The sequence below is a fragment of the Balearica regulorum genome, chromosome 3 (assembly GCF_011004875.1).
Source record: "Balearica regulorum gibbericeps isolate bBalReg1 chromosome 3, bBalReg1.pri, whole genome shotgun sequence".
Taxonomy (NCBI): domain Eukaryota; kingdom Metazoa; phylum Chordata; class Aves; order Gruiformes; family Gruidae; genus Balearica; species Balearica regulorum.
The window spans coordinates 91,728,818-91,735,852 of record NC_046186.1 but is presented as its reverse complement, the minus strand read 5'-3'; positions in this window follow the sequence as shown (position 1 = coordinate 91,735,852).

The window sequence follows — 7,035 nt, the reverse complement described above, 5'->3', positions numbered from 1 at the left end:
GAGGGTTGAGATTCTTAAAGAAAAATTGCAAAAAAGCCAGGAAAGATTGACATATAGTGGCATCTGAGGAAGAATAAAGCACCTTAGCACTAACCAGTTATTCCGAGTACTGACCTCTGCCAACATCCCTCGTTTTTGACCGGCAACTCCTCTCGTTTCTCTGTTGTTCCCCGGTGTCACCGCAACAAACCCTGCGGATGCTCCTCATACTGACCTGCATCCCTGCTACTATTCCAGCCCTGGGACCACAACATATTGCCCAGTAGTTATCTTTAAGCCTTGATTGATAGCCCCAATGCCACAGCAACATGCTGGTCTTACTCACAAGTTAATGACATCTCAGCTCTGTGATCCCATAACCCATCTCTGCTGGCACGCCTTGGTCGTCACTTATGACGCCCCAGCTGTTCTTGTCCCAGCTCCTTCCATGCTCCTCAGTCCTGACTCGCCACCTCCTTTAGCCCATACAGACAGAAACCAGCAGATGTGGAATATGTGAGTCGCCCTGCTGTATCAGTCCCAAGGTCTCTATAGTTCAGTATTTCACCTCTAGAAAAAACTACCAGTCAAGTCAGGGGAGGATGTAAAATCCACTTAGTAACCCGCCCACCATCCAAATTTGAACTGATACTAGTTTAAAAGTCTGAAACACAATGTTTATTCTGGCTTCCAGTTATGTTACTAATAACTACAGTGACTCTCCACATACTTGCCATTCACACACCACCCAATCAAGATATTCTCAGTAATATTGATAAGCACATTGAGTAGTGTTGCTCAAGTCTTTTCCTAAACTAAAAGAATTAAATTAGAGCACTTCAAGATGTCTGAGCAAATGAGTTTTCTCCCAATCATGCATTATCTTCTGGCATTCTACAGGGAACTTAATTTGCCATTGAGCTGTCTTTTCAGTAAGCTTAGCTGGGTCTCTCTGAGCTTCCTTGCAGTTCCTCTCTAGTCTTGACCAACCTAAATTTGGCTAGTGCTCACATACTAAAATTTAAAGCTCCTGCAGTGCAAATGAAAAAAACATGCTATAACAGGATTCTAAACAATGTCATTTGTTTTTTGTTTTAAAATTTTTGTATTGAATTTCATGCTCTTGAATCCACAGCCCTGAAGACCAAAGCCCCCTTCTTACCCAAAAGGAGCTGCACAGGCAAGACAAGAACGAGTTTCTTCAGTGTGGGGGAGGATCAACTTCTACATTCCCTAGCAAGTTTAGACTCTGAGGAATATTTAGTTCACAACTGCTTTGATTAAACTATCAATGAGTGCAATGAAAGTCCAATGCCTTTTTGACACAGGGATATTCTCACCCACTAGGAACTGGACGGCAAAAAACCAACTTGTTTCACAGATATGCTGCCAAAAAGCTGTCAAATGGAAACAGCTCATTGTGAAATGTTTTTGTCATGAGAATGAATATTCACTCAATAACAAAAGAAAACCTATCAACCTCTCTGACTTTAAAAACAAAAAGCCCTCTGGCCAAGAGTTTCAAAGTTGTTCACCACCCTCGGTTGGCTTGAGATCCAGGATCCAATAAAGTTCAAGAGCTGCTGCCCAGTAGGGCAGGGAATGAGATCCCAAACAGGTGTGGACCAGGTGTGAAAAAGTAGAAGGTTAACACACCCCATCCATCACTGGACACCACATCTGTAAAAACGGAAATCAATATTAACTCAAGTCAAAATCTTGTCTGGAGATGAGCAGAATTCTCCCCAGTGGCAACTAAAGAATATCATGTGGTGAGGACTGCAGCTGAGCTGATTTACTGCTAAACTGTGCTTGTATGGCTGCAAGAGGCTCTTGCTCCCTTGCCGCTGAACTGCTTCTTCTCAATACAAGAGACAAAGAGTCCTAGTGCTCTTCTGAATATCTCTCCGGTTCATTTTTCCAGTTGCAAAGCAAATGGTTTGAAGTTTCATTGTCTTGCCAGACTCATAAAAAGAAACTATCAAGCGCTAGCCAAATTGTGAAGAACAGCATGTTTTATGAAAACCCAATTAAACTCTGGCCATCAGTATCTCACTTTCATCTCTGCCGAGTACTGTCTCAGCTTTCTTGTTGCATGTCGAGCTCATATTCTTCTCTGATTCACTGAGTGAGATTACAGTTAACAGTTTGTCTTGTTGTTTTGGGGGGGAACTAAGGCAGAGTCCTTCTTGTTTATAGACTAGATCTGCAGGGTGCCAGAAACAAGTATCTTTGAGGTCAGGAGGGGAGTTTATTTCCATGTCTCAGATATCAAAATGGGAATTGCTTGTCATTATCACTCACACAAACAGACACTGAATGCCTTTCCCGAAAAGAACTGGCAGAAATTAAATTAAGAGAAGCACTGCACTGCAATACATTTTAGAAATCCTCATCAGTGGAATAGCTCTTTGAGCTGCACAACATGGCAGAGACTCATGCAGACCCTACAGTCCAACGTACCGGGAGAATTGGAAAGTGTCAGAAAAGTACTCCCGTACCCTTCTTTCCCCAAGGGAAATTCCCTTTTCCCTTATCTGTCTCTAAACAGATAAGGTATCCAGCCGGCTGTGACTCATATTAGGAAGCCATAAAAAATGCAAGAGCATATTGTGTTTTCACCTGACTGGCAAGGAGGCCAACACTGTTAATTTCCAGCAGCCTCCAAGTCTCTTCCAGGTCACTGATTAATGAAAGTAAAGAATTCAGTAAAAAATGCAATGCAACAAATTGCAAAGCAAAAACCACAAACAGTTAGGGATGAAGTAAAATTGATTTTAATAGACCAACAACCATCACTCCAGCCCATCTGATCTTTTTTCTAACATGCCAGTCCAGGAAGCAAGCTTGATGATGACTGAAACAAAACAAACAGAGATGTCCTAGTGTCTTGTACTATTATCACTCTTCCATTGTCTTCTATTCAGAAGACTGTCTAAAAAGACTGTCTCCTACTCAGTGTAATTTTGGTGCTAAGTGATACAAATGCAGTGAGAAGGGCAGTCCCTGCTTTTATTTGTCATGATATTTGAGGCTTTTCATGCTGAACAATATCAGAAAATGAAGAAGGAAAAAAAAAAAAAAAAACCAAAACCAAAAAACAACCAAAACCCTAGAGAGCAAATACTTTCTTTCCAGATTTGCAAAATGCAGAGATAAATCGAGGTTCAGGTAACTGTGCTCTGTTGATTAGACAAATCTGCTAGGGCACAGGGTGGTAGCAAACATAGGTGTGTACAAGAAGTGCCACGTCCTAAACTTCTAACCAGCTGGAAAACAGCAGCATCACAAAGAAATACCACTCTGAGAGCTACATCAACAGCACAGTTGCCTAACCGAGCGCCCTTCTCAGAAATACTCGGAGGAGTTAGATGACTGAAAGCCTCCAGAAGTGAAGGGCTTTGAGGCGAATCCAGCTGATATATTTGTTATATGGTGCCAGCATAATTTCCCCGAATGGCTAGAGAAAAGGGGAAGCATGAAAAGGGTCAGTTGGGAATATATGTGCATGTGGAGGAGGGGGGCAAAGAAAAGGCAAAACTAGCTGAGAACAGGCTCCATTTAAATTGCATACAGACCTCACACAAAGCACAGAGAATTGGTCAGTAGATTGAAGCCATCTGGCTGGAGGAGCCATAAGAAGAAAACCCTGCTGGAGATCTCTCCATCACGTCCCATCATAGTCCAACATCAGAGCACAGCACGGGCTTCCCCCACTCCAATCTCATGGAGCTAAATATGGGAAGAACAGCAAGAAGAGGACTGCAAAGTTCATCGTTATGACAGAGCCTCTACTCTTCTCGCAAACTGTAAACTCAGCTGGTACTCTCTCCTGCAAACTATTTCAGTCTTGACTCTATGCCTCGTTACAAAAAACCCACTTCCCTTGAAGTCTAGGTGTTTGATTCCTGGCTGGAACAGGCTGCAGAGCCTGCTCTGCACTCCGCCAGCCTCATGTAAATCTTGACCAGAGCAATTGGAGGCTGAGCTTGTGGATCCTCCTGCACCCAGAAACAGGGCTGTGAAGCCTACAGATGTCCACACTAAATACTCAGTGAAGCAGTTTCTACAGTGACGCATCAGTTTGTCAGAAGGACGGATTGGGCATTACTGGTTTTGCCTACACTGTCCCAAGGCCTCTGTGGTAAACCTTGGGCTTTGGTGGTAACAAGTGAGAAACTGAGTGGAGGCAATACCTGCTGCAGCCAACAGCACGGTACAGGGATGCAGATGGCTGGCTTCAGGCTTTCCTGACTCCCCAGTGAAAGACCACCCTCATGTGAACAAAGCAGAGGGTTCCAGGTCTCCCTCCTGCTCATCCTCGCCGTTTACAAGCACGTCTCTTGTTGAAGGCAAACTCAGCATTCATTACAATCCAGCCTGGAAATGTCTGAAGACACAACATTTTTATTATAAAAACATATAAACATGTTTTAAAATGTATAAAACATATTTTCTTTTTATGGCCCAGATAAACCCTCTAACTTCAGTTAATGCAAATTAACCCTACTTGTGTTTCAGCATGCTGGTATCTGAACATCCAACGATGTGGTGGTCTTTATGCCAACCATCCCTCACAAATTCAATGTTTTTCATTGTCTTTCTGAAGTCTTTCCTTCACCTGGGTTGGAAAAAAAAAAAGGCACTTAACATCTGGAAAAATTAAATCTTTGGAAGTTTGCCGGTCTGATTGCCACAGAGTTGCTACAGAGTTTTTGTTCCTTATGATTCTCCCATGCAGCCCAAATATTAATTGCCAGAGATCAAATCTCAGTGCAAGTGGTTCAGTTGTTTTCCATCATTTTGACTTGCCCATATGAAACATTTCCAAAATGTCAGAAGTCACTGATATTTTTTAAACACTGAAAATCTCAGAACTTATCATTTCTGTATCAGAAGTGATTTTCAGTTATCCAAAAGGTTTCTCCCTCTAACAAATGCCACCACTGAGGTATTTCAGCTGGTGTCAGCAATGTCACAGATACTGGGTATAAGAACAGTAGCAGTAAAAATATATGAGAGGGGCAGGGGGAGAAACAGAACTGAAGTGCTCTTGAAAAAGGAAGTTGGATTAATTTTCCCACTGGATTTTCCTTGTTTACACTTAGCTTGAAATCTTGGAAGGAAATGTAATGAAATTATTACTTGGTTATTTTACTTTGAAAAATAACCATATCCACTGGGAAAATAAGAAAACCTTAAAAATATAAACAAGTTATTTTCAAGCGAGTCGCTCATCCTCCCACCAGAGTGCCATCTCTCCTTGCTCTCACTGCAGCATTTCCTTCTCACCATCTCCAGCCACCTTTTCACCCCCCTCCACACTTCAAATTACTCATTTCTGTCCCAATATCATTTTCCTCCACCCTCCAAAGTCTGGTTCAGAAGCTGGTTGTCACTTCTTCACGGACAGAGGCATTGGGGGTAAGGTGTTACATGGAAGGGGCAGGCCTTTCCTTGCTGAGGAGCACATGGCCACTCTCGAGCAGGACACCTCATTCACGAACCCTGCAGGAGCTTCCGCACCCAAACAGGCTCATAACACTAGACAATCTTCAGAAAGGTTTCTCTATCGCAGTGGTGAAGTAAGATGAACAGCATTTTTGACGCAACACGGTTGTTATTCTCTTCCTTTATTCAGACTTAAGAGGGTTGGTTGGTTGGTTTGTTTTTACAATCAGAAATTTGATTTGAATTATCCAGACATTTTTTTATGTAACTATAAAATACTATTGTAATATGCTTTAAGTATGGACTACCCAACAGGGTAAACCTGTGAATCTGTGTCTTCTTCTTTACAACCGAGCGTCCCCAGAACAGTTCTCAGGATTTGTAGCATTTAATACACATAGCTGAGTCATTTTGAAGACCTCACTAAAATTTCCTCATTTAAAATCTTGATCAGCTGTTGGACTTGAACACATTTCTTCTGCTTCTGATCACCCAACATCAAATTAGAAGCTATAATAAAAATCCTAGAAATTTCGCAACATACCTGTCACCAGATTCAGAAGGTTTCCTAATTTTTCAAGAAGGGGGAAGGGAGGCAGGCTGTTGGATGCAAAGTGAATGCTGACCTGCACTGACCCCTTCTGGAAAGCACCAAAAATGTACCATTGGAAACAAACCTGTACTGGTCTGGGGGGTGCGTGTGGGAACTATGTGACCTAATAGCTTTTTCCATCTCGATTTCTATGATTTTTAATCATGTTCAGTTGGAACACCCTCAACCTTCATAAGCTATTTGCACGGGTAAGGCTCTGGAGCAGACACACATATCATCCATTAGCATTCAATGGACCAGAAAAGGCCCGAAGGACCAGAAAAGTTTCTTTGTAGTTGGAAGTAGAAAATAGTAATATGTTATAGGAAATAAGAAAAATAGTAAAACACATTCCATTTTTCAGACAAGAACACAAATTAGTATGCAAAGAAAAATGGAGGCTTACAGAAAATCTACAATATCTAATCCCAAAGCAGTTCAAACAAGGGAATACTGTTTCTTTGCACACAGTCCCATAAAATCTCTAGAGGCCATAAGCAATTAGGACATAAATTTCTCATCTAAAATACGGTACGTCCTTGCTCCTGAACAGACCCACACTTGGGAGCACAGGTTTAATTTTAATTTGAAACAAAAATGGAATCATTCTTCAATGGCGGCGATGTCCTTGGAAACATCCAGTTCTATCTAAACTGGACCACCCTCCACAGTGCTGACAAATCACAGACTGTGGCTGAACTGACTTACAGAAAGAAAATAACTTTCTTTTCTCTCTTGCAGAGACGGACATAGTACTCATGGTTATTTTTCTTTTCCCCTGAGTACAAGGGGTTGATGAAATAAACACATTCAAGAATTATCTGCAAGAAATCAGAAATATGTCAAATTTCCAAAGTTGGAAAGAGATGATGGGCTTCAACTCAAATTGGCACATGCTTTGTTTGTCTCCTTGGGACTTGATGGTCTGCATTACTAACAGTTGTAGAAAATACTCAGAAGACAAAGAAAACATCTCGGGAGAAGAGACAATTCACCCAACCCAGAGACTGCAG